Source organism: Amblyomma americanum, chromosome 5 (assembly GCF_052857255.1).
Source record: "Amblyomma americanum isolate KBUSLIRL-KWMA chromosome 5, ASM5285725v1, whole genome shotgun sequence".
Taxonomy (NCBI): domain Eukaryota; kingdom Metazoa; phylum Arthropoda; class Arachnida; order Ixodida; family Ixodidae; genus Amblyomma; species Amblyomma americanum.
Window position 1 is genome coordinate 194,190,507 of NC_135501.1, and position 24,454 is coordinate 194,214,960.

The 24,454-nt window shown below is 46.2% G+C and overlaps 1 protein-coding gene across 3 annotated transcripts in view; it reads right to left on the reverse strand.

Moving 5' to 3' along the window:
* The window catches only part of LOC144133293 (uncharacterized), a 411,732-nt gene that overhangs the window by 81,520 nt on the left and 305,758 nt on the right, over window positions 1–24,454 (reverse strand). The window lies entirely within an intron of this gene.

Genomic DNA, 24,454 nt, shown 5'->3' on the forward strand with positions numbered 1-24,454 from the left:
CTGTTTGCATGACGGGCGAAGAACGACTTCGCCCTGGCCATCGCGGCCGGGAGCGCGCGGGCTAGCGCCATTCACTAATTAACCGCTGTTACTATCCACGCAAAAATTTTATGCATTCGGTGAATGACTGGCTCGTGAAAGCTTTACTTCTTTCATAGTTTCTCTTGTTTTCAGCGATGTAGTTGAGAATTACGACAGAAAGTGTGGTCGCAAAGACAAAGTTGGCCTTACACAACACGAGAATTTATATTGTCCAGGAGCTGTAACTGACGCAGCTACAAAACAAGCTGTCTAACCGAAAAAAATCACGATATACGGCCGAGCACGCTGTCGCAATGAAAAATTGTCTTCACATTGGCGCAGATGCCCAAATAAAAGGTAAAGATAATTTTTGACTGCTGTGCCAAGTTTTTCTCCGTCTCTTCGAGTTGTGAAGGATGGCATCAGGAGTCACAGCCTAAACCGAAAGGAATGGAAGGGGAGCAAACTCTCTTCCAGCGCACTTAACTCTTTTTATAAAAAAAAGGCGCGCCAGAGGGCACGTAACACTTTTTTTACTCCCATATAGGTGTATTCGTGTTTAGAGCACACCCGCGCATGCGGGAAAGGTTGATAGGCAGGTCGTAGCTATCGGTGCGGCTGAACGAATCGAAACCTTTAAAAAGGGAGGAAGAAATCGGCATAGCTAATTTCCTGACCATGCACATACTGCTCGCTCTTTAATTTATATCTCGTAATATGCCATTAGGTTGCGACAGGTTTCAATAAGGGCGGTGTAAAGCAGGCCATCTTCCTCTTCTGGTAAAATTATCCGTGCTTGATATTCCTGATTTGAAGGGAAATAAATAGACTGTGTTTGCATAACTCACGCACAGAGGTGCCCGCATCTAAATCAGTGTTAGCGTTTCATTTTGTTTGAAGCGGAAAAATATTTAACAGTGTCCGCAGAGGAAACCAATAGTGAATTAACGAGTGGAAAAGAAGGAGGAGGAAAGGCGGAGAAGTGGACAAGTAGAAGGAACCAATTTGCTAAACCTAACGAGGGAATTACGACAGAGTCAATTTTCTGCGAGATGACAGCTGAGTTCGCAAAGCACCCGTCCCTGAAACGAAAAATAACTCAAGGGAAAGGGTTTTCGTGTTGCTTAGGTAAGAAAAGAGAGTGTATTTAAAAGTCACAAACAACCTGACATGAGAGAGAAGGCAGAACAAGCCCTCAGTGCCAATACAACCATGTCCTCCGCAAGGCGTTTGCGATGTTCTACCAACACAGCTATGAAAGCAGCTGTCTCCTTTTCCATTTCTCTACGTATTAAGCGGGACGCCCGGCGCGAAATGAGGGCTGGCGAGGTCTGTACGGGATTCGACCCGTGGCTAACTGAAGTGCACTTCGAGGACCGTTAAGAACACACAGCATACGGTCACGCAATCTAGACGACGGTCGCTCGATGTCCCCCATGTCCCGACAACGCATGGATAGCATGCGAACGCCAGTTATTGGGCGTGGCATGCTAACGGCGCGATTATCGCTGCAAAACTAGCAATATACAGGATTCGTTATTTTCCTATAGCTGTATGAAGGTGTTTAGCTTCGAGGCATCCTCGGCGTTATCGTACCTCAGCGCCGAAAACCCTCACCCGTGTTCACCCAGATCTGGACCAGAGCCAGTGTTGCACAAGACGGAGTGACTGATCTTATTTGGGAGGGGGCGGGGGGCGTCAACTCTCGCAGCTTTTTGTTTCTGTGAAACATTTCTTGCCATCAAAATGACAGCCATGTAGCAAGCTGGAGACTGAGGAAAAAAGGCGGCAAGAGTACAGGTTTCGGGAGCGCGGTGCGCGGTTCAATCGGCGAGCCCGCGCAAATCATGGCAACAAATCAGTCGGACACACGTGGCGCCCCTGTATGCCGGGTGCGTTCAATGTCCACTGCCGGCAGAAAGCAACCGAACGCTGGCTGACGCGCAGCATCAGGAAAAGCGGCCCAGTCGCATAAAAAGCACGCGGCGCCGGCGAGCGCTCCCCAAATCGCGTTCTTCCTCTTTCTTCCCGCCTTGTTCCCTTGAACGGCCATCACGGACGCCCCGCCTTTTCCCCTTGAAAGCAGCGCGTCGTGCCCCCTGAACAATGGGTGCCGTGTTTCACGAAGGGTATATGCCGCCCTCACTTCTCTGCATCCTCTCCAAACTGTCCCTCGTAACGGCCGACGCAATTCAGAGCACCCCCCCCCCCCCCCCCCCCGCCCCCTAAGGCAGAGTGGCTCCAATAAGGGGACTTCGCCGATGATGCAAACGCCTGTAGGGCCTTTTTTCGTCGCCAAAAGCGAGCAGCATTTGGGCAAGGCACGCCGGAGCATGCAGTGCAATGCGCAGAGGAAAACTCTGCCGGCCTTCGGCGAACCTGAACCTGAAACGGCATTCATTCTTTCCGTTCGCTTTCCCTTATTTGAATGCTTACTTTACCAAAGCTCGGCGCCGCGCCTTCACCTGCAAGTCGCTTGTTAGCAATCTTCGTCTAACTACCGATGACAATGTTCGCGTGACGTCTGGTGCATATACGGGGTTTCTGATTGGTCAGGTGCTCGCCGGGTAGCCGCTGTTTCCTTGTGAGGTGTCACGATTGGCTAATGCTTGCACGAAGCTGGCCAGTCATGGCAACCGACGAGACGACGATCTAGCTGAGACAGCTAACCAGTAACGCTACAGAACCAACCATGAAATCCACTTCCACCTCATACAAGCTTCGTCAAGCTAAAGCCCCGTATTCATGTAGCAACTTCGCCTCTACGAGCATCGGAAAAAGTAGGTTAAACAGCTTTTTACGCATCACCTCCCTCCGTGGCCAAACATTAACAATGGCTCCTGTGCCGAATCCCTATCTTGCCGTATGACCCCATGAAGCACATTATGTATTCAGTGCTTGATGTATTCATCGCTGATGTGTTCAGTGCTTGTGAATAATGCTGTTTTTCAATGAAGTTTTCATACCCTCTCTGTAAGGACCCTCACACGAGGCTTGACAGTACTGATAAATAAATAAATAAGTAAATAAATAAATAAATAAATAAATAAATAAATAAATAAATAAATAAATAAATAAATAAATAAATAAATAAAAAATAAATATCCCGCTGTACGGCCCGCATTGCGCGACTCACAAGGACAAGACCACGCCGGCACTCGTGACTGGCTCTCAAGCTTCACCCAACAATGCACGGTTTTTTTGCAAAGCCATGTATGGTAAACAAAAATAATAATAAAAGGCGTGGGTAAGCAAAGAAGCTCTCCCAGCGCCCTCCTCCGCGAGGTTGTACGCAATTCCTCGCCCCTTTCTTTTCTACCATTGAAACGCCCTCGGCGCCGGTGGCTGTTCTCAGGCGGCACCTCTGGGAGCCATTTGGGACACCTGACATTCCAGCATGGTACGCGAGAAGCACGATGCCCAATATTCCTTTCAGGCAGGGTCGGCGTATGCCTTTGTTTGCTTGCGTGTGAGTAAGAACGCCGTATGCGGCCCCTATTCGGAGGCGTGGAACATACACTCGCTGTTTGTTCATGTCTTTTTCTTGTCCACGGCCATTTGCCCCAACTGCTCGTTTTAAGATATCGAAATGAGCCCTTTTGTTCGGAGTGGCTCGCGCGTCGTCTCAAGAGCACAATAAGTTGTGTACGGTTGCTACACGTTTCCAGGTTGCTGTTTTTTTCTAGCCACGTTTAGAAGCCCGTTTGGTGTATTGGGAAATGTTCTTAACTCGTTCTGTCGTTGCAAACCAGCGAAAACTAATATCAAGCTGGATGCACCAAATAAACTAATACGAAGAACTGCGAAAACCTGCCTAAGCGGCAATAACCCCTCTGCCTTAGTATGGTGCACGTCCTATGCGCGATGACTGTAGCCGCCTAAAACGTGATGCTAGAACCCAAGACTGCGTTGATAATAATAGTAATTCGTTTTGGGGGGAAGGAAATGACGCAGTATCTGTCTCATATATCGGCGGACACCTGAACCTCGCCGGAAGGGAAGGGATAAAGGAGGGAGGGAAAGAAGAAAGGAAAAGAAAGGTGCCGTAGTGGAGGGCTCCGGAATAATTTCGACCACTTGGGGATCTTTAACGTGCACTGACATCGCACAGCACACGGGCGCCTTAGCGCTTTGCCTCCATAAAAAAGCAGCTTGATTCCAAAGTGATCGAAATATGCGGCGCATAGTTTGTAAAAAGGAAGGAATTTTAATCACATGGCAAAATATTGTTTCAGAAGAACGTTCTCAGATTGCCTAATGTTATTATTCTCACAGACACTTGGGAAAAAGCAGATGTCTTTTGCGTTGTTGGTACTGGGATCTGGGTACTGGGAGATAGTTAAGAATGGGCAATTTTCCCTTGCTAATTTGATCAGCTTGGCTTATCAACAATAGATCGTCGACATACCAAGTGGAGACATCGGCTGCTTCACTTTAGTACGGCAGTGCCAATTTTTGTGAAGTTCATACTATATCCGTCAATTCGTTTTTGTAGCGCTCTGGCACAAAGTATCGTACTCAAGAGGTCGAAGAAGGGCGTCGTTGATACTTGTTTCGGAATGCTTGAGTTCGGCTCAGTGGCCCCTAAGGTGCTCTCAGCTGCTTTTAGCACCTCTTAGGCTAAGCAAATAGCTAGGGCGGAAAAGAGGCCTTTGTATTGAAGCGAAAAGCTTCCCTACGCTAGGTAAAACAGTCTTCAGGTAGACAGCACAACGACCTTGAACGACCTTCTGCCCAACCAAAGATAGCCGTGTGTGACCAAATGTGGTACAGTTATGGTGTCCAACACTTAAACCCTGACCTTGACCGATGACCTTTAGTTGACCTTGACATTGGGTGACCTTTGGGTTTGCCTTTAACCTTCAGAACATCCGCTGGGGTGATGTCAAGCCACGTGATGACATCCGATGGGGTTGTCGTAAGACCATGTGATACCACGTCATAGCCACGTGGTAGTGTGGGTATATGTAGAACGGCTGTCGCGAGCGTGTAGCGGAGCTGCCATGGACGATCCTCAGACGCTTAGCAAGCGTGCTTGCTTTTCGCTGAATTCCAGGGTTAGCCAAGTTAAGCCACTGCCAATTTTGAACCTTCTGAGCAGCAACGTTACCTACGACAACGTGAAAACGCACAATCTATGAAGCGCACTCAAACAGGAAAGGGCTTGGTGATTAGATATGGGATACTGAATCAGATGTGTCGATGCGGTTCATCGATGACGGATTTCAATGGCACAAGGGCGGCTGCCTGGCCAAACAGCGCCATGAAGCAAGGTATTTTTCGTCTACACACGCACAAAAAAATGCATAAATGAGAAACAGACGAAGATAAAAAGTGTGTAAACGGAGATGTACAGAGAAAATAAAGTTCAAATTACGGGAAAACGTCAGTCACGTGGCTGTTTGCCACTAGCCTCACAGCGACACCTGCACGCCAGCCGTAGAAGACGGCGCTATGGCTCGGTGGTAGTGTCTCAAAATTCTTGTACTACGGTTCCAGAAAGGCTCCTAGCCGACAATGTTCAGTTTAATGTGCAGGAATCTCATAACGAAGATGCGTACATGGAGTGACCACTGAGAAACAATGAACTTGCGTCCAGACCTCCACGTGTAATCGACCTACCGTTCAGTGAATGAGTTACGACCGCATCTCGTTCTTCTACACTTGCGTTGGGATAGATAGATAGATAGATAGATAAAGAGGAGGAGGGAAAGGCAGGGATGTTAACCAGAAAGGGGTTCCGGTTGGCTACCCAAAGGAACAGTCAAATAGTAATTTCCTGATAGATATATGTTAAATGACTCGAGTTCCCTCTTGTGGAGGCTATTTTTTCCTCCACTCATAGGCGCTGTAGTGGCTCAGTTTCTATCGCGTTCTGCTATACGCTTAACGTGATGTCCTGGGTTATCCTCCGACCGCGGAGGCCGCAACATGACCATTGCAAAATGCAAAAAAAGTCGTGCCCTAATATCTCGTTCCGCTTAGCAGATCCCCAAGTGGTCGGAAGTATCCCTGAGCCTGACACTACTCCATGTTGATCCAAATGTAGCTTCGGCAGGCAAAAACTACATCTTCCCCAGCACGCACCTTCAACGCTCACTGCTTGTAAGTCTTCAATCCTGTTTATAGAAACATGGTAGGTGCAGTCTAAATAGGAGGTATTAATACAGAGCTGAGCAGAAATAACTAAGAGTGGGCACAATGAAACGACAAGCACTGCATAGTGAAATAATGGGCATGACTGTCTCAGTAACAACAGCCTTTCCGCGCAACATACATTCGTGGTGGTTTGTTGTGAATCGGAGAAATAAGAGGATTCAAAATGTTCATGTTGATTCTATCCATCTCTTGTCACTGGCCCAACCTTTCACTGCCGTTGGAGTCAGCCAGCCTGGCAAGCAAATGGCAAGAACGATTGAATGTAAGCGAAGGAATCGTTATGTTGTACCGCAGTGATGCTGCATTAGATGCCTCTATCAAGTTCACTAAATTTCAAGGAAAATAACGTAATCAACCTGACCTCCCCAGTAGTTGACGCAGAACACGTTAGGAAATTGGGAAGTTCGTTTTCCGAGCTTTCCTCCTTTATAGTCATTCATTAGGTATATTCATTATGTATATTCCTCTCGTATATTGTCATTCAGAAAAAATTTCTCCCCGCCATATTTAATAAGCCTCACGACTTTCATTATGCTTCCCTTTTTCGTGATCTTAGAAGCCTGACAGTTCTCGCCTTATTTAATCACCGCCTGGATTTATCCTATCGTAAAGACACAAAGAATAGAAAAGGTAATCTTTGCTCTCTCGCTAATCTCACAAAACGCGTAGCCCCCTACACTGCTCTAGCTCCGGAGAATTGGTGTTTTCCTTATTCGCGAACTAGTTACGGTCAACAAATGTTAAGCTACAGGTTGCCGAAGTAACTAAATGACCTTACTCAATGTAAAATCGACGTGCTCACTTGTTCTGTAAGAAACCTGCTTGAAATATTTTTGTGTTCTGTAATAAGCTGTGTACGACGTTTTTTCTTTGTTTCGTTTTATTTTTTCTTTTACTGTTTGAATTGTATCTTTTGGGGTTTCTTATTTTGTCTTTGTTTTAATATTTAGTTCATGCATAATCCTTCTCTCCGCCCGGCTGCAGCCAGTGTAACGGTACTTGGGACCAGTCAGGCTGCTTTTGACCAGATTTTTCCACTTGTATCCCCCGCAACAATTGTATCGCCTTGTTTGTGGAAATAAACTCAAACTAGCTAAACGCAATAACTTTGGAAGAGACGCCTAGCGAAAAAATCACTGGCACAGATAATATTAAAAAATAAAGCAGTTTTAGAAACAAAATTTTTGAACCACATCCACCTTTACCTTCTTTTCTTACAGCTGCTGAGTCTTACTATTTTATATACTGTGCTCGCATGTATACTTTATTTGTATGTTGTACAAGATTATCTGTCATCCTTGAGATTGTATCAAATTACACAGCGCACGTTGTCAGGAAGACATTTCGCTTGTGCAGCGGGCGTTTAACTAACCATTTATCTTTCTTTATTGTCTGCTTTCTTTATTGTCTCCTGATTATATTTATGCATCCTCGTAAAAACTATGGATCGAGGAGACGGTCGCCAGCGGCCAATAGAGCGCGAGAGAGTCGTAGCGTTTGAAAACAAGCACGATTCCACGTAGGCTGATGACATGTACAGTCTTTTTTCATGCCGCCACCTTAACTCCACCAAACCACCCTCTTTGGGCGGTGAAAATCGCAAATAACATTCAGTTTAAAATTCACGCGCCAACTTTCAGAACTTCTTGTGTCCACTAACCAAGAAGGTAAACCTTGCGAGCTCATCATAGTAAGCGTCTGCAGGAACTCCACAATCTTCACCCAAGCTTTTACCTAGCGACTCTAAAGCATGTGTACCTGCGGAATAAGCACCAAAGTTCTCAGCACTGGCTGGCCCCGAACACTCGCCCGAGAAAAAGCTGCACCTTCACAAAGAGCAGCATTGCTTGCTCACCAAACTTTACGGCCATCTCTCCAGCGGATCTGCGAAGAAAACTGAGCAACAAAACTTGGAAGTCCACCGGGCTACCCCCTGCTGAATAATTCTTCCTCTGGCCACCCTACACGCTTCGTAAATTTTGAAAACAAAAGCGGCGACCACGCGAACTGGCCCGTTCCGTCCAGAGCTTCTGCCTCTTCGTACCGTGCAAGTGAACAGCCCGGAACTCGACGCGTGCATGCATAAATTCTCGAAGCCACGGTACCCGCTCCCGGTAGGCCACGTGCATTATGCGGCGCCGCCCGGCTCGCATCTGGCCGACAGTGCATATACCGGCGTGCGCGGCTCTGGAGGCCGCTTGCTCAAAACTTTTCTCTCTTCTTCGTGCCCTCGTGTCAAGCCAGTATCTGTGTGTGCGCGATTTGTGTGCGGGCTTTTTGATGGCGCACAAACACAAGACGCGTACGCACGCCCGCCCGCCCGCACGCCCGTCCGCACGCCCGCACACACTCACGCATACACGTGCGCATACACACACAGAGCACGTGTTTCGAGGGCGATGTTGGCAGACGATGTTTGCAGGGTGAACAAAAGAAAGAGAACAGTGTTATGAGGAAAGTTGACCGAACACGGCCCCAACAGGTAGGCGAAAACAATAGTCCATAAAGGAAATGTAATAGTAGTCACGCGAAGTTTTGGATGAAGAGAAAAAATGACTATTTAGTTATGGTGTTTTCAAAGTTTTATAACCCAAGTACATGCTCGGGAGCAGAGCTTCTCTTAGCAGGTTGCAATTCATCTGGGCGTGCAACACACAGGTAACTTGAGTCTTATGAAATTACTGAAGTAAAAGGCTGGCAATTGCAGTGTACTGCGGGTATAAGAAGAAGGTGAAAGATTTGGAGCTTTGTTTCATGATTAAATTGTTTATGAGGGAAGGAAAGAACCCTCAAAATATACATGACAGGATTAGCGCTAGATGGAGTGCTGATGTACTTTCTTATAACCGAGTAAAAGTTTCGGACCAGCAGTTTAAATGGGGCAGGGAATCAACTGACGATGACATCGTCAAAAACCACCTGTCGGAGCATCCTCAGAAAAAAATGTGCTGTAAATTGGAGGCTACGACCGAAGGGCAGTCTTGTAGCTTCTGGATCAGGCATCCAGTGCCAATAATAATATTTAACGTCAAAGATTAATTGCCGGTGTGGACCACGATTGTTAACGCCTGAGCAAAAGCTATGTAGCCAGCAATTTAGCGAGGACTATTAGACAGGTTGAAGGCGACAGACTGGATACCAAGAGAAGGCAAGCGTAGTAGGGTGTGGCAGAAAGCTAGGAGGGCGGATGAGATTAAGACCTTTGCGGAGATAATAAGGCGGCCGCAGCTGGCACAGGACAGGATGAAATGGATATATGAGAGAAGCCTTTGTCCTGCAGAGAGCGTTGTCAAGCTGATGATGATTAGACATCCTTATTCAAAACGCACAAGTGTTATATACTCGAACTGTGGCGGGTGATGAAATACGGGCCCGCCATCATAATTCGGGGACCAAACAAGAGTAAATGTAAAGGAAGCACGGCAGGTCACCAATTCAAAGAAATTTTGTATGCAGCAGTTAGACTGAAGGATTGTCGCAACAGTGTGTCTGGGTACAAACAGCGTTTTATTATCAGAATTCATGTCACGCAAGGCAGCAAATAACGGAGACAGCTATACTGCAATATTAAAAAAAATTACGCGAGGCAATATAACATAAACGCTGTGGGAAGTTCAGGGTAGGTGTTACTGATGATGACGATGGATTTTTATGGCGAAAGGGCATCTGTGGCCAAAGAGCACCATGGCACAAGGTATTTTCGACTGCTCAAGATGGGGTCAAAGACCCCGCCTTCGATAGTAGTAACACCGTAACACCGTAGGTGTTACAACATCATGACAATACGCCAACCCACAAATTTTCCAGATCACAAGCTGCTCTCAGGAAATGCAGCTTCATACGTAATTGATGACCATACTGCTTTTGGTTGCAGTGAATATCTTCTGTTCTGTAACCTCAAGAAATTTCTGCGTGGACGACAATTTCCTGGCGACATTCCAGTTAGAGATGCAGTAACAAGGCCCCTGCAGCCGCAAGTAGTCTCCTGTTCTTAGAGCTTCCGATCCCCATTGTTGGAGACACCTTTATTGCTGAACAACTCTTGTGATAGTTATTACGTGCAGTTGGGGTAAGCACTCTCTGGCTTCTAATAGGACTCGGGCTGCACAATTATACATGCCGAATGTTGCGTCAGTATCATGCATGGAACAAAACGGTGAACTAGAAAGAGGGAACAAATGTCTGTTTCGTCATATTCCGTTCGTCTTCCTCCAAGTATGCGCACCTTTCTTTTTTTGGACTACCTTAAATGCTGTGATTAGTACGACTTTGCTTTTACAGCGACAACTGTTTAGCGAGTCACAGCATAGCGCGATTCGCGATCCGCTACCGCGAAGTGCTTCCGCGGGGCGCCATTGCGTACGCGCTGATTGGTCCCGACGCGGCAGGCGCGCGCGCAGCTGACGGGAGAGTGGCGCCATCTGGTGCCCTCGGGGCGCTCTGCGCAAGCACAGTGCCACCTCACGGAACTGGATGACGTAGTGGATCGCGGGTCGTGCTATGCTATAACTCTGTGATAACTGTGATAACTCTAAGCTATAACTCTATAACTCTGTGAGCGCAAGGCATGAATAGATGCAGCCGAGAGACATTCAGTGTCCTGCTCGAGACACTGCGTGTAAAATGGGAGGCCTGAAGAAAATGTGTGGCTGGCGGAAGACAGAACTAACGTGTCAGAAAGCTGGACGCAAACGCGCTACGCGACAAGTTTCCGATGGTTTAAGATACAGCTGTAATACATGCCAACGACTTCGAGGCAAAGGAAGGTACTTGCGAAAATTTAGCCGTGCGTACCTGCTTTGACGCTCCAAGTGTCTGTCGTCCAGTTGGTTTTTGCTTGGCATCTGCTCCCTACAGGCACGTAGCCAGAAATTTTTTTTCTGGAGGACACTAAAACAATTTTTGTATCCGTCGGGGCGGGTCTTAGCAGTGCATGCTCAAAGAGAAAATTCCAATAAAGCTGGGGGGCAAACGGCTGGATGAGCCCGGTTTCTTGGGGGGGGGGGGGGGGCCGGGGGGGGGGGGCAGGGACCCCTCGAGCGTCCTCTTGGATACGTTCCTGGCACCCTATATTCGTTTTTTTCCTGTCAAAAATTTCCTGTCGTAACAACAGATTTATCATAGTGCTGTTGACCATGAAGTTGCAGTAACAAGAAAATTTTGTGCAGTACTGTGCTGCCCATTGCCACAGCGAAAAAACTAGAGGAAGATACAAGAGGAAAATACTACAGAAAATACTACGTTAAAATCTGTCGTTACGACCAACGACAGAACATCCTGCCGTCATTGGGGTATGGTTCTGTTTTTTTTTTCATCTGGCTTTTATATTTTAATCACCGACCCAATGAAAGCCCTTACATTGTTGCGCACGAAGAGTGCGTTCAAAGGGAGACACACACAGTAAAAAAACCGCGGATTGCAAGAAGTGAGGGAGAGCCGAAGCCGTATTTCTGTGGGTTTAGAAGAGCCTCTTCCGGCACCGGTACTAAGCAATGCCCATAAGGCCCGCCACGGAGAATAGAGTGCAGGAAAAAAAAAACATTTCGCAAATCCTTAACCGGGGGCAATGTCTCCTGGGATTAAACGAATATTTATGGCGGCGGCCACGGCCCACTCCTCTCCTTACAGCGCAGGAGCACCGTTGTGGAAAGAAGGGTCAACCGGAAAGGCCGCCAGAGAGGGTGGAGAGAACGGGCAGCACTGCCTCCGTTAGGCTTAGGTATGAAAGATGTGGGACGCGTTAGATAACGCTGCTTTTGAAGAGGGCCAGCTGTTTTATCCCAGTTGTACAGTTTCAGGTACCGTCGGTTTCGGTGTCCCGCGCAATCGCTCATTTGTGATCACGTGACATCTACGCGCAGGCAGCCCATGCGTCGTTCTTTGTAGCGCCTTTGTAATCATCGGGTTGGGCGCGCGGTCACAAGACGCCACCAAACGCTTGGAAATCACGCCGATTTAGATCGCACTTCCCTAATTGCCCTTGCTGAAATGTCGACAACGTCTACAACGTCACATCAGGGGACCTCATTCTCGAAATAAATACAGTGTAGTGGACTTCATCGCAAAACACGTGCATCGATCTGGGTTTTAGCAGAAAATGATGTATAATTACGCCCATAGTCACGCATTTTTATGACCACAAAAAAATGCAAAAATAAGATGCAAAAACAAAAACAGCCCAGAGATAATAAATGTTTGAGCCAAAGGCAATAATACGCATTCTCGTAATTTAATGGGCAACCATAAACCAACTATTGCCGTCGCACAAACCGTCACCAAACTTGTCATCAACCGCGTGATCATTTCCTCAGTCATTTCGCTAACCAGCTAGCGCTACATATTCGTAATACAATTGAAGCAAGCGCCCATTATTTTTTTGTTTATAGCGTAGAGTTTCTTACTACTAACTAGAGGGAAAGCTGGCGGCGCCGCACCTCAGCCACCATGGGCGCTCAAAGCATCATGGGCCGGCGAGCTACTTGGTGCGGGACAGTCGTTTTTTTTTTACGAACACAGAGTGGCGTTACTGAGATGTCCCGTTCCGTCCACGGCACAGACGACTTTGGCGCAAAAATAGTGCGCAAAAGCCATAGTAGCGAAAACGCAACAGCACACGACGCCAAACAAAAAGTTTTCGGTTTCCGAAGTGCCATTAAAAAAACCTTTTAAATTGTTAAAGCAACAAAATTTCTTTTCAATACCTATTTCTTATTAAAAGTGCGCCTGTTAAGCACGAAATATTGGCTTTTGTGGTTTGCAATACTTGGCAAATAGGAGAGCAAGCCACCGCTTATTTTGGGCAAACTTTATATTTACATGCTTTTTTGCTCGTTAATTGCAATTTATAGACAGGATATTGAATGTTAGAGCATTCTTGATTATCGAAGAACGTTTCTTTTTTCACTGTTTCTTGGCCAAAAGTTGTGGTTCTGCAGTCGGTAGCTCTCCGCCCCATGATGCTTAGAGCACCCGTGGTGGCTGAGGTGGTCTCGAGGAAGCTCCATGCAAACTCCCATAGGCGGGCGCCAGCTTTCCCTCTAGTTAACAGTAAGAAACTCTATGGTTTATAGTTTAGGCTCTACCGGTATCATCTAGTTCATTCTGCGGGCAACATCCAGCTTTCACAACAGATAGCAAATGAAGATTACCGTAAGGTTAGAGGCTACACAATTGTTAGGTCTTTCCAAATTATTCTTGAAAGCCAGTAGTTGTAAGTAAAAAAAATAATCTTAATTCTGCAAACTGTTCGTTTTCCTACGTCTGTGCAGTGAGCTGTTCAACGTCTGAACTTAAAACATTACAAATATAGGAATTACTATGCAAAACTAACAAGACTATTACAAACTCCAGCCGAAATTTGTTTAGAAAGAGTACGACAAGGTCATGCACGCTCCATGTTTCCGATCTTCGCAATTCCTAAACATAAAAAAAATATGAAGAAAAATGGGAAATTGGAGAGGACGCTTAAGCTCCACCTTAAGGGTATGACACGATAGCGTAGTGGGTTAGGCTTTCTATTCTCATTGGTCAATTACACACTCTAAATTTTTATATTATCACCATCAAGCATTCGCTTTTTATCCTAAGCATTCTGACACCTTTGAAACTCCTTTTTTAAATTTTTAATTTCTTTAAATAATTATTTATTACAAATATATTATTAATTAGTCGTCGCCTATTACACACCAATCAATCATCAATCACTGGAGCCACAAATTAGCATGATACGATTTTTTACGCAGCCCCCGGTTATTTTCGACACGCGATGCCGACTACGCCGACGACTTTTCGACTGAACGAGCTGTAAACGCTATCGCGTAAATTAGGCGATTGCTTTAGCTTAATAACTAAACTCCCAAACTTTAACATGCAGTGCTAGTGGAGTAAAGATAACGCATTCGCATTGAAATGGGTTTATGGTTTATGGGGGTTTAACGTCCCAAAGCGACTCAGGCTATGAGGCACGCCGTAGTGAAGGGCTCCAGAAATTTCGACCACCTGGGGTTCTTCAACGTGCACTGACATCGCATAGCACACGGGCCTCTAGAATTTCGCCTCTATCAAAATTCGACCGCCGCGGCCGGGATCGAACCCACGACTTTTGGGCCGGCAGCCGAGCGCCATAACCACTCAGCCACCGCGGCGGTAAATTGAAATTTCGTTATCAAAAACTCCAACGCAAATATCTGGAGCACTAATACCGGCACTTATACAATATCACAGAGTGCGACTGAAGTGTCGGGTGCAACATGACGCACAGTGCGTAGCCAGGTGCGTGAAAGGCTGCTTGTTTAGCGAGCACCAATGTTTCCATAATCGCATGTAAACGCAACAGCCAGTCTGTCCTGGGATGCTGTAAACGGGATGAGGTACTGCCCATACAGCACATTCACCGTACATTGCTCCGAGCTTGAAGGAACATCTGAAACGGCTATCCAATATTTTGAGGCATAAAACAACTAACTCCAAATCAGAAACATGCACCCACTTTCTTAAGCTTATGCGCTATGTTCTATGCGTTGAAAATAACAATGTGCTTATTTTTTTATAGGTTTCTGTCTTTGCCGCTTTGTCCTTCTTATCAGTGTGCCTCACTTATTCACAGACTGAGAGCAAAACAATATTAAAGCCGCCTTGAACCACCTATGACTGCTGGCAGATGCAAGCTAGAGCAAGCAAGGTAGTTAACCGCTACTTCATAGAAAAAGTATGACTCCATAGATTAGAAAGCCTCTGCTCAGGGCAGTCTGCCACTTAAACAAATCTACGCAGGTATGCAGTTCATGTCATAATTTCGTAATAATTAAATTATAAAAAAGTGACGTAAAGCTTCTAACATAAAACGTTCGCCATTCGATATTCTTCGATTTGCGTTCTTCTTTGTCTGAATATGGTATCACCCTGCGGCATGCCCACAGCTCATCCACATGAGGCTGACTCCCGAGCGATGCTGGCGGCTCCAATCGGCGATGTTACGTACATTAAGTTGTGCATCTAGGACGGCATTTGTAACATCGAGCGTGCTTACTCGAAGTACCGCATGCTTCCATCTACAACACCCCCACCTTCCGCCACACGCACCGACGCAAAAACACCCAGCCCAACTCACACACGCACACACACTGACAGTGGATTCCAGATCTCCAGTCAGCAAAACTGCGCAGCCACTGGAAGTTACATCCCTAGAAAAAGGAAACTGACAGCAAATAAATAAAAAAATGGAAAGCAGAGGGCGCAAGTAGGCGTGTGAAATAAGCAGCGTACAATACAGTGAAACCGGTGATCCACTGCCGCTGGAAAAAGGAGAAGTGGAAAAAAAAATTGAGAAAACAAAGTGGCCCCATCGAGTCCACCTCCGTCGCGGCGTAGAGAACTGTGCTCCGTATGGGGACAAATGGGACACCAGCAAAACAAAGGAAAGGAAGGAAAGTTGTGGGAAGGGAGAAACCCGAGGGTCGTAAAAACAACGGTCATTTTTTACGAGCTGTTGGGTCCCGCGCAGTCGGGGCCACCCGTCCCCCCGCCGTTATTTTTACGGAGCACATCTCGTCTTTTTGTCTCCGCCCAGTGCCCCCTACGGCATTCAGAGCCGTTTCTGCGATTGGCAGCTTTTTTTTCGTTTTTTGTTTCTTTGCGCGTGTCGAATAATGTGTGGCTTCAGTCGTCGTTGAGGGCGCACAGCGGTGACCTTAGCGCAGTGGTAGGTTAGTGTGATTTAGATTTCATTCCCGAATACGATTTTGGTGCTAATTTGAGCCCGAAATTAATTCCGCGCTCTCTCGAGACGCCGCAGTTATTATTACTTCGTGCATTTGCGTCTGTAACACATATTAAACGTATCAACTTGAGTTCTCTGAAATGCTGACGTAAGGTTCAATCTGAGGCACAGCTCTTGAAACAACAAGAAAGAGCGCAGTTCGGAAAAAAATTGGCTGTGGTTTAACTCTTCTAAACCTAGTCAGACAGAGCGAAAGCTCCATTACACTTGGCTACGCTTTGTTAGACGCCTCGCAGGCGTTTCAGGCGTTTATATCATCGGCCCCTTAATAATAATAATAATTGGTTTTTGGGGAAAGGAAATGACGCAGTATCTGTCTCATATATCGTTGGACACCTGAACCGCGCCGTAAGGGAAGGGATAAAGGAGGGAGTGAAAGAAGAAAGGAAGAAGGAGGTGCCGTAGTGGAGGGTTCCGGAATAATTTCGACCACCTGGGGATCTTTAACGTGCACTGACATCGCACAGCACACGGGCGCCTTAGCGTTTTTCCTCCATAAAAACGCAGCCGCCGCGGTCGGGTTCGAACCCGGGAACTCCGGATCAGTAGTCGAGTGCCCTAACCCCTGAGCCACCGCGGCGGGTCGGCCCCTTACTGAAGCCAAGATTCTGGGTCTTTGGAGTAAGCCTTCATCACAGAGGACAACTTTGATGGTACTTTTGAAGTTCTTGAAGGACTCAGGACTGAGTGCAAGGTTGCGAACTATCAGTGTGTGCCCTGTGTAGCCTGCAAGTAACGGCCAACGGACATGTGGAAATGTGATCATCTCCCTTTGTTCTCTCCCCCTTTCTATCTCTCCCTCCATTCCCCTTCCCACGTGTAGGGTAGCATACCGGGCGTAGCCTAGTTAACCTCCCTGTCTTTCCGTTTGTCTTTCTCTCGCTCTCTCTCTGTCGGCCGCGCTCTCATCTATGGCGAAACTGGATGCGAGAGCAGCGCCGCCTCCTTAAGCAAACGCCGAGTCACGTGCATGATCACATGACCCTATCTGGGGAAGCGGCGGTCGCGCACCGCGGTTGAAGCAGTGGCGAGGCGGCGGCTGCAGCTTCGGCGAGTCACGTGGTCTGACGCCACAGCCCCACCTCCGGCGCTTCTCCTGCTGAAGGTCAAACTGCAACATCTCATGACCTTGGCGAAACATGGCGTAGTGGAGCTCTCGCTCTAATATTGCTCCAGCCTTTAAAGTTTCAGTATAAAAGGCCAGGTGCTGAATCTTTAGGGCCTCGGTTTTGGTGGCACTGGCGATTGAAGCATATTCATATCGTATAAGAGTTTGTGAGCGGCAAGAGGCTGCGCGTGGTAAATGTGTTCAAAGCGTCATATAATTAAGGAGGTTGAAATGGGAAACCTTAAATGAAGGTTACATCCACGCCGCATTCGCGCCATTTGACGGCCAAACTAAGACCTACTAAACTCCTGTCCTGCGGAGATTCGGGAACTGCATGATGCTCGGCCGAGCCTGTACGGAAAGGCACTATTTCGCTGGAAGTTCTGCAGCGCTTCAGGTGCGTTATGTACAAACCTGCGGCGTTCTTCTGATCCTTTATTTTACGGCCCTATTAATTACACTTTAGTCACACTAGCCTAAAGCTAGCGACAAAGTCGAAAGAGGGCCGATGATTCGGGCGAACGATAAACATCGAGTTTTTCCTTTTTTTTCAGTTTCGTGTTGGTTGGTTCTCCTCTCCCTGAGCGAAGAAAGATGCAAGCACAAACTCGAACTTTTGTGACGTTTCCCCTAACATTTTGGGGAGCCAAAATTCCAGAACTTACCCCTAGTAACGGGATTCCTGCACTGTAGCAAAAGAGAGATGTTTAACTCAATATTTACAGACTAGCCTTAGATTATGCTATTAAAGGTGTAAGGCGCAAATAACTTTGAATGCGCATTTAATCTCCCCTCTGTTCACCTCTCCACACTTACACCTAACTTAACAACGCTTTGGAGCATCCGATCACAAGTTCAGAAGGGGACGTTAGTCGTCCCCTCGTTTGATTCTGTTTTTTTTTACATTTTCGTGTACTCATTACGAATGTAGCCAAAGTCTAGGCAGAATCCATCAACGCTACATCTGTATTGTGCTCCTTCTTTGCATTACGGAAGCATTGAAATCCACTAACCCGGTATTCGACCCTCTGATCTTGTTTTGCGAAAGCAGGTCCGCAGTCTGAAAGGTGCGCGCGGATTCGGCTCCCAGCTTTTGTTAGGTGTCCGCGCGAGCAGCTTCGAAGAGAGACAGAAAACTCGTACACGGAGAAACGCGTCAAACAATAACAAACCAAGCGGAATCCCAGGACCCCGATGACCTCTTTCCTTCCTCTCCATTGAATTATCGGTTTCGCCGTTATCTCTTCCACGAACTCTAATCGGTGCCTGTCCTTAGAAAGGGGGAAAGGGGAGGAAGCGTCAAAGCCGCGCCTCACTGCTTTCCGTCGGCCTAATTGCGTCTCTAGCACCTGGCTCACACGCGTACAACCGCTGCCAGGCACGCTTCCCGCAACGCTTCTCCGTCGATATTGTCCATGCTGAGCGGGAGAGCAAAGCCGGAACCGAGCGAGCGGTCACGTCTGGCAGTAGTTTCGGAGTAGGACGTGTCCGTCTGTAGGCGCGATAAGTGCACAATGGGAAACAAGCAAGAGCGAACGGTCGAGCTGGTAAACAAACACCCAAACTGTGACGGAAAGCGAGTGTAGAGGCTGGTAGGGGACCTCTACTCCTTCATGGGACTTGGTCACATTTTTTTTTTGCGTCCTGGCGCATAAATACGTGAGCGTGGACGCAAATGTTCATGTAAAGAGCAGTCAGATGTGAAGCTGCAGTCAGACTCTTTTGTGAGGGAATGATCTGCAGGGGACTTTTCTCGACTATGAATGCCTGCATGGATGTAGAGGATAGTTTTGACGTTGTTCAGTTGGGAAAGTAATCTTTGCGGAGATTTCGGCAGGGATTCAATTAGGAAACAGCGACGCCCAAAAAATACGTCACTGCGTAGCGCACGTGGCACGTGACTTTTTATGCTCCGCCCCCACTGCGACGCTCCCCGCTCGCCGCCACTTCGCTGCTACAGCGTGGGCGGGGCAGCAAATGTCACGTAGCGAGCACGTCATCCCGTCTGACGCGATTTTATAGGCGTCGCTGTGAGCTCTCCGCAAGCGCGCGGTTTTCGAATTACCGAAGAAACGGGCCAAATTTAATGAGCCACAGAGGAGAGGGAATACGCGTTTTCGATATTCAAAAACTAAAAACATCAGATATTAACTATCACGAATATCATGAACAAAAGAGTAGCTTTGAAAATATATGATCAAATAAAAATGGACCCGGCTGGGTTCTCGCAAACTTTCTTCTTTAGAGACCACGACCATAACCTTCGGCATATGACCTGTAGAAAAGAACTAGTGCGTACGAACTACGGTACACAAACGCTAAAATATCGAATCGCTGATCTTCTAAATAAGTACCCGGGTATTATAGAAACCATTCACAACAGTCGTTCCACGAAAGCATTGAGCAAAAAGTTAACCCATTTCTTTTTGTGACATAGCAATGGCTTACTTTTTCTGCACACATCTGCCCTATATTAAAAAAGAAGAAAAATCCATGTTTTTATTAGAAAAGAAAACCTTACTTTGGCCGGCCTAGTTAAGCTCTTCTTGCCTTTTGTTATGTTCAGTCACACCGATATTTGTATTTTATGTGCAATTCTGTGCAACAATGTTGACTCGCGAATATACTTTTTACAGCATTTCTTAATTGTGTACCTTAAATGAATATGTGCTGTTTTTTTCTTGTTTTTTTCTTTTTCGATGTTTTCGCGTCTAATGTTATATGCAATGTCTCTTTGGTGTTATGATCTGTTTTTCTTTGGTTAAACCTGCCCACTGCTCAGTGGTAGAGTGTAAAGGAGGCGCACGCTTCGTCAGGCAACTTTTGATTGCCTTTTTGTTCGCCTCCTCGGCAACCAAGTGTTGTTGAAATAAATCTGAATCTGAATCTGAATCTAATATGACTATTATTAACGGCTGGCTACATATCTCTGATGACATTGAGGGGCCTATATAGGTAGTAGTGAAAAAGTTAACCTTGAGAATTTCGTTAATCATTTTACTTGTTAACACATGATTCGCCTGTTTTCTGAGGTGCGCCAACACTGGAATTGCAAACAGCTTCTCTTTAGATCAGAAGCCCCATTTAAAAAAAAAAATTACCTGCGGGATTCCCTGAAGTACCTTATATAGCACTTGCCAGCGACGAAATTGTCGGCGCCATCACATTTCATTCAAATGCTCACTGTATGTGATGCTAGCAGCACCGTGTCCATTGAAGCTGAATGAGCCAAGAGATGCAAGAATTGCATGTGTCGATAACGTCAACTTCATTTGCCGCACAACGAAGATAAAAAAGGACCAAAGGAGTCTGAATGATTTGCAAAGGCCGACACTCGCGTGCCACTTGCGGCAATACATTACGTACTACGCCCGCCGCTATGGACGAGACTGGCGCTGGTGAACACTCTCAACGTTAGTTTACACGCAACGTAAATATCCCCGAAACTAAAAGGTTCGACAGCAGCTACCGTAGATCAGTTGATAGAGCACCGGAACCGAAATTCGGAGGTCGTGTGTTCGGATCCTATTGGCGGCATGTGGGTGTCTTTTCTGCTACTTTCTAATCAATCATCTTTCAGCAAAGAAATAATTACGCTAATAATTTCCCATTGATGACGAACAAAAACTTAAAAAAGATGAAAATTTTTCCTGTGCTCCTTGGTTTCGGTGACTGATGGTTTCCTTGATATGTATGTCATTACGAACACCTCATTTCCTCTCCTTTCTCTGCTGATGATGATTCCAGTAATACACCGAGAGTGTCTCGTTTTTCAGTGCATTTTTACTAACGTGTTCACTTTCGTTCGCAGAGAACGAATGCGAATGTTCGCTGCTGGTAGACTGTTGGTTTTTGCCTTTCTTATATATATATAATTGGTTTTGGGGGGGAAAGGAAATGGCGCAGTATCTGTCTCATATATCGTTGGACACCTGAACCGCGCCGTAAGGGAAGGGATAAAGGAGGGAGTGAAAGAAGAAAGGAAGAAAGAGGTGCCGTAGTGGAGGGCTCCGGAATAATTTCGACTACCTGGGGATCTTTAACGTGCACTGACATCGCACAGCACACGGGCGCCTTAGCGTTTTTCCTCCATAATTGCCTTTCTTACGAAATCTCATTTTTGTGTTATCGTCCTGCTTGCCACTGCCCACTGTACTCCACTGAGCACATTCGGTTCTTGTCTGTTTTAGCGACTATATTATTCGCTGTATTTTCTGTACAACAAGTATGGTCTCTCCTGTAACAGCCTAATTAGGGCTTACCGTATCATTAAATATAGAAATGAAATTGCCTAGACTTTGAAACTCAGGTTCCCGCAGACAACCGGAAAGGTGAACACACTCGCTGTGCGTCGGTACTTGTGGTCTGAGAAGACCATTTGTTTCGGCATTATCCTCCGCGGCCCCGTAACAGCTTGCTGCCATTTGGATCAGATCGCTCTAAGTCAGTGCAATCGCAAAGACATGCATTAAAAGACGCAATGCCGGCTCCTGTCTTCTTTCCATGCGCATCAGTTCAGAAGCCCGAGTGAAAGGGCTAAATATTTCCGCATAATCTACTGGAGGGATAACTACCGCATAAACCACTGACGTAAACAACCTGCATCACTATCTGAGCACTTGCAAATGTCCTACACTAAGGTAAATTGTTACTGCATGCGCACACATCCATAATACTTAAGCCCGTCCAAAAAACCTAGGCCGAAGCTATGAAATCAGTTTTCCACACGGCTTAGCCCGCGCTCCCGCCCCCGCGTAGCATAGCAGACCCGGGAGTCAATGGATTTTGCCGCCAGGCAAAACGACTGTCTCCAGCCTCACGCAAAGTACGAGAGAGCTTGTGGAATGCGTGCGTCGGCCGCAGCATGGATGGAAGCGGGCGCCGAAATGCGCGCGGAGCGGTGTGTGATGGCCTCAGGAGATAACGGCTTCCATTTTTCATGCCTATGGCTGCACCGTGACCACAGGCGTGGCCAGAAGCTCAGACTCGAGTCCCTTTGCCTGAATGCTTTTCCACGGAAGGGTATTTCCGGGATATGCGACATTGCCGACCATTACGGCATGCAAACAGGCACGAGCATTGTGTGACGCGGCCACGCCGCCAAGTCCTCGCTTTCATTGGAAGCGGCTTGTTGGAAGAAGCGAGATTTTGTCATGAAAATCGCTATGCGACCGAATGAAGGGTATAAAGAAATAAGCTCGAAATGTAGTTTCAAGCCAACCGCGCACACAAGCTATTAACGTGAGTCTCCTGCGCAAGCAGGCTTCGCGCGCCGAACGAATAACAAAAAACGTTTTTTTTTGTTCTAAAGCTTGCGCACATGCACGGTACAGAAGACCTAGTTGATTTCATATAATAAAAACCTCCACTTAAGCTTTAAATATGAAACATACGGTTACACGGCAGTAAATGCAAAGAAGCAACGTAATTTCTGTGGTTTCTTTTGGCTTTGTAGGCGCTCACAGCAGCTTGAATATGTGAGGCATGGTCGCATAACGCTACGGTCGTGCGTTCCAACGCGAAAGAAGTATCACCACACAAATGACTTTCAGGAGTAGCACTTGCTGTAGGGCTAGTTGGCTCATGCTATAAATTTGAACGGCACGAAGGAGCTCTTTCTCCCTCTCAGTGTTTTCTGTGATCGCGTCATTCGCGGTGTCCAAATATACTGCTTGACTCTCAGGCTACTGACTTTCCTTAAAGTTGCTACCATGTCTTCGTTCGGTCCAGCGGCGACATGCTGAAACGAGCCAAATTATCCAAAGAGCGGTGCGAGCTCATATGGGTGCCAGCACATGCCTCCCACACAGGGAACACGGCAGCTCATGAATGTTCCCGAGGATTCGCCAACCGGGCACTAACCAACCGGTGCCCCTGGTTAGGCAGGGAGCGCATGGTAATCTAACAGGAAATAACCGTCCACTATGGAAACGGCCGATTCAAATACCCACCTCCGCACAAATCCCTCACCAAAGCAGAGCAGTTGCGTCAAGCTGCATTTTTCTGCATCGTGCCAAAATACATGTTCTTTCAAAAGCATGCAGGCAAAGCAATCCCTCCAGTGCCCGTAACTGGTCGAAAAAGCCAAATTTCGTCGAGCCACAGCGCCAAGGGTATTTGCGTCACTGCGAATAAACGCAAGTAAAGAGTGAGCAAGGCTATAAAAAAAATTGATTTGGCTTTAAGCAATAACCTGATGCCAGAAGCTATTTTTCCTTAAATGAACCGCATGTCCTGAGAATTTGAAATTAACACGTAATATTTCATTCAGCAATGAATGGACACTCTTTATCTCTAGAAATATAATTAGTATTAAGAATAATTACCATATTTTATGCATATATTCAGTGCGGGAATGGAGAGGTATGAACTAATCCTTTGAGGAATATATTACAAAAACATTGTGGCACCATATTAAGATGAAGTATCTTGTTAAGTGTTTTTTTATGCGTTATTCAATTATTTTTAGAAAATAATAGGGGTCAGAAAACCGGTAAATAATAAGAAACGCAAGTAGAGTCCCCTTTCTTGAATGCATGACGACTGTTGCTTTTTGAAGTTTTCAAAAACTTTTTGCCGCTGTGGCATATCGTAGCATGCACCTCAGAGTCTACGAGCATTTAAAACATCTACAGCTGCCTCTTGCATTTATAGACAATACGCAACAATAGCTGTGGGTAACTACTTCTGCGCGAAACTTGTCGAGAGATCACACATAGATCTTCATTTTATCTGAAATTTGCAAGTGAACCTATAAAGAAGAGTCGTGTTCGTAAGCGGCTTCACCACATGAATTCGACAAAGGCGCTGTGGGCAGGTCCATCTGTGTGAACCTGACAAGTAGGCCCGATCTTTTCGCTTGCGCCGCGGGTCGCGTTTGATAGTGCAAGTACTCCGCGCTAGTAGCGTCCAGCGATTTACCATCGTCAAAAAATAACGTATGATGCGCTACACGGGCATCTATATTACATTAACAAAATAACACAGCAACATCCACTCATACTAATAGCATTTTGAGTGACGTCACATGCATAACCATACAGCATTATCACATTGAATAGTGTAGCTCACGGCTAAACATTTATTACTTTGAGTTAGCGTTGCCGCAATAAAAAAAAATTGTTCTCCATTTTAGCAGGAACGCCCTGTGTAACAGACTCTTGCGGGTCCCGTCTCATATGTTTTCATTTTGAGTTATACCTTATACACGCTAACTTAAACATGACCGCGATGGAGAATAATAATAATAATAATAATAATAATAATAATAATAATAATAATAATAATAATAATAATAATAATAATAATAATAATAATAATAATAATAATAATAATAATAATAATAATAATAATAATATTAATAATAACTGGTTTTTGTGGAAGGAAAT